An 8987-nucleotide genomic window follows, 5' to 3' on the forward strand; every position below is an offset into this window, starting at 1 on the left:
ACTGGCTTCTCATTCTGAAAGGGGACCGAGCACTCCTCAGCTCTGCCTCTTTTTTTTTGGAGGGGGGCGGGTTTCGAGACAGGGTTCTCTGTATTGTTTTGGAGGCTGTCCTGGAACTTGCTCTGTAGACCAGGCTGGTCCCAAACTCATTGAGATCCGCCTGCCTCTGCCTCCCGAGTGCTGGGATTAAAGCATGCGCCACCAACGCCCGGCTCAGCTCTGCCTCTTGGTCATGCCCACCGACCAAAACACTTCTCTCAATTGGCTAGCGTACTAGGTGACAAGAGTTCCCATAACAACTTTGTGTTCAGCTTTTTTTCTTGTTTGTTTTTTCAAGACAGGGTTTCTCTGTATAATAGCCCTGGCTGTCCTGGAAGTCACTCTGTAGACCAGGCTGACCTTGAGCTCACAGAGATCCTCCTGCCTCTGCCTCCCCAGTGCTGGGAATAAAGGTGTGCGCCACCACCACTGGGCTAATATTTTTTTTCTTTTTAAATAGAATTGGAGTTTATTAACAGACATTTTGGGAGCTGGAGACATTACTCAGCAGCTAAGAGCACTTGCTGCACTTGCATAGAACCCAGATAGAAGGTATTGGATAGCTATTCTAGCTAAACCATTGAGCTCTAGGTTCAGAGAAAGTCCATGTCTCAAAAAATAAGGTAGAGGGTGTCAGAAAGAGACACCCAATGCTGGCCTCTCTATACACCAAGTATGGGTAAACCCCTACCCTATGCAACATCACATACACACACACACACACACACACACACACACACACACACACACACAGAGAGAGGGGGGGGAGAGAAACATGCATTCTTCCTGGCAGCCTGATCCCAGAGCTGCATCAGTCCCATCAGGCCCTGAACATGCAGGACTCTATTAGTTACAATGCTGTCGGCCAATGTCCAGGGCTTCTCATTGGCTAGTTCTATCTTAAGTATTAACCCATGACTATATATATATGTATATATATACATATATATATTTCTATTATGGATTTATCTTTCCGGGGATGCCATACTGACACATCCTCTCTTCCCAGGATCACATTGACTACATTTTCCAGAATTGGCCAACAGTGCTTTATTTACCAACCAATCAGACAAACATATACACAAAAGGACTTCTCTCTCTCTCTCTCTCTCTCTCTCTCTCTCTCTCTCTCTTTCAAAAAGACATTTTATGCCTGGATGCCTGGTGGTAGTGGCACATGCCTTTAATACCATCACTTGGGAGGCAGAGGGAGGCAAAGTCATTTTTTAATTTTATGTGAATGAGTTTTGCTTGCATGGATGTATGTGTACCACAGGCAGGCCTGCACCTGCTAAGGTCAAAAGAGGGTGTTAGATGCCCTGGAACTGGAATTACAGTCAACTGTGGACCACCATGTGAGTGCTGGGAATCAAACTGGTGGTCAGCTCTGTAAGAGCAACCGGAGCGCTCAACCACTGAGCCAACTCCTCAGCCCCAGGCGGGGGCTTCTTAAGAGAAAGCCGCCCAGCTTCAATTTTCTCCACTTCACAATCTGTTTCCTAATTCCATATGAAGTACACACTGCACTGGGTGATAGTTATTTTTATCCTTTAAAATCTATAAGTATTCTTTCTTATTTCTTTTTCTCCCCATAGGGTTAAAGGTCAAACCTAGGGCTTTGCAAGTTCTCTACCAATGAGCTACACGCTAGCCCATTGTTTTCTTTGTTTTATTGTTGTTCTCTTACATTTGTGTTTCATTTATTGGATTTATATGTGTGTGTGGGGGGGAACCCATGCACACCATGGTGCATGTGTAGAGGTCAGAGTACAACTTGTAGACAGGAGTCTCTCCTTCCGTATATGGCATCAGATAGCAAACAAAAGCCGTCAGGCTTGGACCCAGGCTCCTTTGCCCACTGAATCTTTTTTCTTTTTAAAAATTCCTTATAGGGGGCTGGAGAGGTGGCTCAGAGATTAAGAGCTCTGGCTGCTCTTCCAGAGGTCCTGAGTTCAATTCCCAGCAACTACATGGTGGTTCACAACCATCTGTAATGAGATCTGGTGCCCTCTTCTGGCATGTAGACAGAACAACTTAATAATAAATAAATAAAATAAAAAAGAGCTGTTTAATTAAAAAAAAAACCTATTATAAAGTGGTTGTTGTTGGTAGATGCCTTTAATTCCAGCACTTGGGAGGCAGAGACAGGAGGATCTCTGTGAGTTCAAGGCCAGACTGATCTATCTATAGGGCTACAAAAAGAAAACCTGTCACAAACAAACAAACAAAAATCCTATAATGTGTTTATTTCTTGATAAAATTATGCCATTTATTCTATAAAATTTTCCACATAGCAAATTGCCACAAAATAATATCTACTGTGTTTCTTTGAGATAGGGTCTCAATGTATGTAGCCCTAGCTGGCCTGGAACTTGCTAAAGGTATAAATTGGAAAACAATAAAAAAGGTCCTTGGCAGCCTGGCAGTGGTAGCACACTTTATGAATATACCACCAAGACAGCCCTTAAGAGTGCCCTGTGTAGCCGGGCAGTGTGATGGCACACACCTTTAATTCAGAAGACAGAGGTGTTTGACACTAGCCTGGTCTACAGAATGAGTTTTAGAACAGCCAAGGCTGTTATATAGAGAGACCCTGGCTCAAAAAAACAAACGAAAAAAACAGATAAACAAAAAGAAGAGTGCCCTGTGTAAGAAACAGCTTTTCTCAAACTAAAGGAGAAGATGGAAACAGGCATTTTGGCTGAAGCCTGCAATTGTATCATTAGAAAGGCAGAGAGGCAAGGGGCTCATTAATTCAAGTCTAGCCTGGGCTACATGGCAAAATCCTGTCTCAACAGCAACAATAACAAAAAACAAACAAACAAACAAAAGTCGGGGTAGGGTGGGGAGATGTTGCAATGGGTAAACTGATCACCATGCAAGCATACAGACCTGAATCTACATATCCAGAACTCACACAAACCCAGACAGGGTAGAATGTCTCTTTAATTCCACAACACGCATGGTGAAGTGGACGGTAGCAGCCAGCGAGTCCCCAGAAACTCACAGGCTAGCTAGCCTGGCATATGCAGCAGCAGCAAGAATCCTGCTTCAAACAAGATAGCAAGTGAGGAAACACACACACACACACACACACACACACACACACACACACACACACACACACACACAGAGTTATCCCAGCCCCTTCAGAATGGCTATGGTGTGTTTGTGTTTGTGCTTAGAAGGGCTGATATGCTGTTGGTGGGAATGTAAATTACCTAGCAACTATAAAAATCACTATGTAACCAGTAGTTTCCAGGCGCTGCTGGGTGGCTGGGACTGAGTGGTGCTGAGGCTGTGGCTATGGCTTGGGAGCTGGTAGGTGCAATAAGTCAGCTGATGGCCGAGTGGGGTGAGGGAGACCCACAATGGATTGTGGAGGAGTGGGCAGACACCACCAACGTCAACAACTGACACTGGACAGAAAGGGATGCCTCAAAGTGGTCCACAGAAAAGCTGAAAACTGTTGCTGGCAGTTTGAGTAGAAAATGAGGAGGCAAGTGTGAGGTGACGGAAGTGAACAAGCTTGTTGGAGAGGCGCCCATTAACGACCGGAAAGGCAACCGGGCATTGGTGGCACACACCTTTAATCCTAGCACTGGGGAGGCAGAGGCAGGCGGATCTCTGTGAGTTCCAGGCCAGCATGGTCTACAGAGCAAATATCAGGACAGCCTCCAAAACAATACAGAGAAACCCTGTCTCAAAAAAACAAAAACAGAAACAAAAACAAAAACAAAAAAACCTGACAGGCACCTCTAAGTCAGGAGTGCAATACAAAGGACATGTGGAAATCCCAATTTGTTTGATGAAAACAGTGTGGAGATTAGTGTGAACCTTGCCAAAGACAAGCCTGACACAAATCTCGTGGCCTTAACAAAGGAAGAAGGGGTGAAACTTTTAAGAGAAGCACTCTCAAGACAGAGTTCGCTCAGGGCATGATCTTGCCCACCGTGAATGGAGAGTCAATAGACCCAGTGGTCAACCAGCACTAAAAGCTGAGGTGTGCAAGGCACAGTCTGCTCCTTCAGAGCAAACCTGTTGGTGTCAAAATCCCCACCTGTGAGATCTCCCTTAGAGAGACCTTCCTGAAGTCCCCAGAGGAGCTCTAAGTGTTTACCACCCGGGAGCTGGTTCAGACCTTTACCCATGCTCCTGTGGCCGTAGAAGCAGACAAAGGTGGGAAGTTTTACATGGTTGCTGGCAACATCACTGGAAAGTTTACCGATCTGGTTCGTGGCCCAAGGGACACTTTGCTACCATCCCCTTGACCTTCATTGACAAGGATGGGGAGACAGAGTTGTACCTGGAAGGTCGTGGCATCCCCACTCCTGAGGAAGAGTGGACGTGGCAAGGCTGGCAGCGGTACTACTTTGAGAGCATCAAACAGACCTCTAGCTATGGCACTCGCTTGCTTTAGGGCCAGCAGCAGAGATTGCAGCCTGTTTGACACTTCAGTCCAGCCTGCTCATGATGGGCTTGTGATTCACAGGATTGCACCATCCCAACTGCTAACTTGGGGCTGGGGCCCCTCCCTTCCACATATACCTTGGGTTTGTGCATGTTTTCTGTTGGGTGGGACCTGAGGGTGAATTCTCTTTTATGTGTACATACGCTAAATAAACAGAATTTTAAAAGCAAAAAACAATCAATATGTAGATTCCCCCCCAAAGATTATATGATCCTATAACACTCATGCAGGGAAAGAGGAAAGGGAAATGTCTTCATTTTTTTTTCTTCTTCACAATGCTCTGGAAGAAAAAGAGAAACTTAGTGTTCTACCTATACACTTATATAAGCAAGTCATGATTAGGAAAATTATTCAGTAAATATTTATTATGGGTCTTGTTCTGGTGGGAGCTTCACCTCAGTCCCTGGCATCCGAATACCCAAAAAGTCTGGGATGTTATGGTGGAAGTTCCACCCCAAACCCCCTCCCCTCTCTCTCTCCAAAGCCAGCAGCATCTCAGAAAGCCAGCCAAATGATGACCCCTCCCCCAGAGATGCTCGAGACCCTTCTTACAGGGTATTTAAAACTGTCCCCCCAGGAAATGGTTTTCTGGTCTCTCTTTCCCATCTTCTGGGGGGGGGCTGGAAAAATCATCCCAGAATGTTGTATCCATTAAATGTGGGTTTTGCTGAGTGTTATTGGCACAAGCCTTTAATCCCAGCACTTGGGAGGCAGAGGCAGGTGGATCTCTGTGAGTTTGAGACCAGCCTGGTCTACAGAGTGAGTTCCAGGACAGCCTCCAAAACAATACAGAGAAACCCTGCCTCGAAAAAACCAAAAAACAAACAAACAAACAAGCAAAACAAAACAAAACAAAAAAACGTGGGTTTTTAAATTTATTTTTCATTTTACATGCCAACTCCAGTTCTCCCTCCGTCCCCTTCTCCTGTCCCCCACTCCCCATCCACTCTTCAGAAGGGGTAAAGCCTTCCTTGGGGAGTCAACAAAGTTTGGCATACAAAGTTGAGGCAGAACCAAGCCCCTCCCGCTGCATCAATGCTGAGCAAGGTATCCCATCAAAGGGATGTGGGCTTTTTTTTAATTCGGTTTAATTTGGTCTAATTTAATTGATTCATCAAGCAGAAAGGCTTATTGGAGTTCAGAAATTTTTCAGGTCTACTCTTGGGACCATTCATAGGAGTAAATGCAAAGTTTCCCTTTAACCCCAGCACTTGGGAGGCAGAGGCAGACAGATCTCTGTGCATTTGAGGCCAGCCTGGTTTACAGAGTGAGTTGCAGGACAGCCAGGGCTACACAGAGAAACCCTGTCTCAAAAGCCAAAAACCAAAAAAAAAAAAAAAAAAAAAAAAAAAAGTAAAGCAAAGCAAAGCAAAAGCCAAGTTTCTCCTCACTCAATCTGTCAGAGGTTAACTTGGGCCTTTTTTAGGGTTTGACTTCAGGTTGTTAGAGATGAGCCATCTGTTCATGCTAGAAGGTGACCCTGTGACTGCTGGCATGCATTATGATCATGGTATTTTTCCCCAATGCCAAGGATAAGCCTCTGACACAGCAATCCTGTAATCCGACACGGCTCTCTCTGTAGAAAGAATGCTTTCCAGGCAGAACCAAACCCAGCACAGGGTGGGAATCTGAGCTCCCTTTGGATATTTTGGTTATAAAACCATGCAACCTAGCACAGCAGGCTGAAGTTCTGCCCCATGAGCTCAAGTCCCAGAACAACTGATGACACTCACTAGGCGGGAAGTCAGAGAGAAGCAGGCATCTGTCATATAGGAATTACCGGAACTGGCTTCAGTCTCGTGGAGACCTTAAGCTTGGACTTGTGTTTTTCTTTCTCACCAACACACACAATTCAGGCTGAGTCTAATTAATTAGAATAAAGTCCCATTTTTCCTCATGAGGGCAACTTCAATATCTTAACTACCATGCATGAGATTATTTCCAGAAAAACCTTAGTAAGATGCCCCTCCTCCCATCTTGCTTGATTTACCTATCAATTAAGTCATCACTATGCATTGGTATATGATGGAGGCCTGAGCTGTGATTTCCCTAATTGGTTTAAACACACCCAAAGTAATAATAGCTTTCATGGAACTTATTCTGTGTGATACATGTATGTATGTCCTGGTGGATGTGAATATGTTCACATGTGTGAAGACCAGAGGTTAACCTCAGGTGCTGTTCCTGAGGACTGAAAAAACACCACATCCACAAGCAACTTGAGGAGAAGAGGGTTGTTTGTTTGTTTGTTTGTTTGAGTTTATAGTTGCAAATCACTGCCCATCATCGAGGGAAGTCAGACAGGAACTCAAAACAGGGCAGGAACCTGGAGGCAGCAGCTCATGCAGAAGCCATGGAGAAGTACTGCTTACTAGCTTGCTCAGCCTGCTTTCTTACATAGCCCAAGATCATCTGCTCAGGGACAGCACCACCCACAATTGGCTGGGCCCTCCCATATCAATCCCTAATTAAGACAATGCACCAAAGACTTGTCTACAGAGAAATTTGATGAAGGCATTTTCTTAATTGAGAATCCTTCCCAAATCACTCTAGCTTATATAAAATTGACATAAAACTACTCAGGAACGAACTGTTGTCTATCTTGTTTGTTTGTTTTTAATTTATCTATCTAGTATGTATGTCTGCATGCATGTCTATACAGTATGTGCAAGTCTGGTGCCCACAGAGGCTAGAAAAGGGTGTTGGTCCCCTGAAGTTACAGATAGAATCATTATGTAGATGCTTACAATTGAACCCTGGTTCTGTGGAAGATTACTCAGTCAGCTGACCCTTGGGCTATCTCTACAGACACCCCCCAATACCTTTTTGTTTTGATTTGATTTGTTTTAATGACAGTGTCTCACTGGGACATGGAACTCACCAATTAAGTCAAGCTGATTGGCCAGAAAAATGCAAGGATCCTGCATCTCTGCCTCCTTTTTTTTTTTTTTTTTTTTTGGTTTTACGAGACAGGGTTTCTCTGTATTGTTTTGGAGGCTATCGGTCCAGCCTGGCCTCGAAGTCACAGAGATCCCCCTGCCTCTGCCTCCCGAGTGCTGGGTTTAAAGGCGTGCACCACCACCATCCGGCCTATCTCTGCCTCCTTACATGCTGGGATTACAGGCATAGTCCACCACGTTGGGCGTTTTATGCGTGTTCTGGAGAGTAAACTCTGATTCTCATGCCACCACTACACCCAGCTTTTAAAACATCTTCTGGTACTGTAATGATGATAATGGAAGTATCACCCAGATGTGGATGACGAAGAGACACCTGGAGCCAATCTTTCTGTGACATTGTCTGCCTTTGGCAAAGGGACTCACTGCGTACTTATCTAGAACATGTGCTGTTAGCACCATCACAATTTGCATTTGCAGGCATAATTACTGAGACTTGATTCTAACAGGGTATGAAATCAGAGTCCTAAGAGTCTTCCCTACCATCTAATCTGTGTGTAATCCCTCCTGTACCATTTGCATCTATTGTCTAACCTCTGTTAGACTTAATGGAAGCCGACTCTGTACTTAACTGCGGCTGGCCTTTATATAGAGACCCTCTGCTAGTTAAAAGCCTCATCTCTACAGTTGCTATGGAAACTGTCCCCTTCCTCTCCCTACAATCCATTCTGGCTCCCTGCTCCATGTGCTACTCTTTACAATTGTAGTAGAAAAGGACTGCACATTTTCCCGTGTTGTTTTCCAGATTCAGGTCTGCAACTGGCGATGTGTGAAGAGGCACCCTACCATCTGATGTCCTGACAGTACTGTTTTCATGTCTCTGCCACAGAAAGGATTTTCACAGCTATGCCTAAAGATCTGCAGTATGAGCTGGCTGGTTAGCTATGTTTCCTGGTAGGGCCAGGATTTTTGTGAGGTACTTCACAATCAGAGCGTGGCTCACTGGCAGCCTTGTTGCATCAGGTATTATCACTCTTTTCTATGTTTGTGGGGAGTGGGATCTCACGTGTGTACACGCACAACTTGAGTGTTGTTTCTCAGACACCCCCTACTTTGTTTAATATAGCAGGGTCTCTCATTGACCCACAACTTCACCAGGAAGGCTAGGCTAGCTGGCCAGCAAGTTTGCAAGGAGCTGTCTGTCTCTGCCTCCCACCATCCCTGGGATTACGAGGGCACACTACTGTGCTTGGCCCTAGAGTTCTGAGAATCTCAACTCAGGTCCTCATGCTTGTGCAAGGGGAGGACTTTACCAACTGAACCGTCTCACCCACCCCTCTTGTCTTTTACCAAAAGTGCAAGGTAAACGGAAGAAAAAAACAAGTACTGAGGGAGCCTAGAGACAGGCCTTCTGTCTGGCACAACAGAATGAATCAGGAAAAGACAGGCTGCAGTGGTAGGGACGTTTTTGAGGAATGGAGGTGGTGTGGGGGAAAGGGAGAGATGGAGAGGGAAAGAGAGAATATTAATTCAGTCTGTACAATAATTGCACTCCTCCTAAGGTTATCCACTCTGTCACA

General features: G+C 45.1%; 1 pseudogene; it reads left to right on the forward strand.

Moving 5' to 3' along the window:
- Nucleotides 1-2986: 2986 nt before the first annotated feature.
- LOC101837317 lies at nucleotides 2987-4459 on the forward strand (annotated as a pseudogene).
- The last annotated feature ends 4528 nt before the right edge of the window (nucleotides 4460-8987 follow it).

The sequence above is a fragment of the Mesocricetus auratus genome, unplaced genomic scaffold (assembly GCF_017639785.1).
Source record: "Mesocricetus auratus isolate SY011 unplaced genomic scaffold, BCM_Maur_2.0 Super-Scaffold_100004, whole genome shotgun sequence".
In the NCBI taxonomy this organism is placed as follows: Eukaryota; Metazoa; Chordata; class Mammalia; order Rodentia; family Cricetidae; genus Mesocricetus; species Mesocricetus auratus.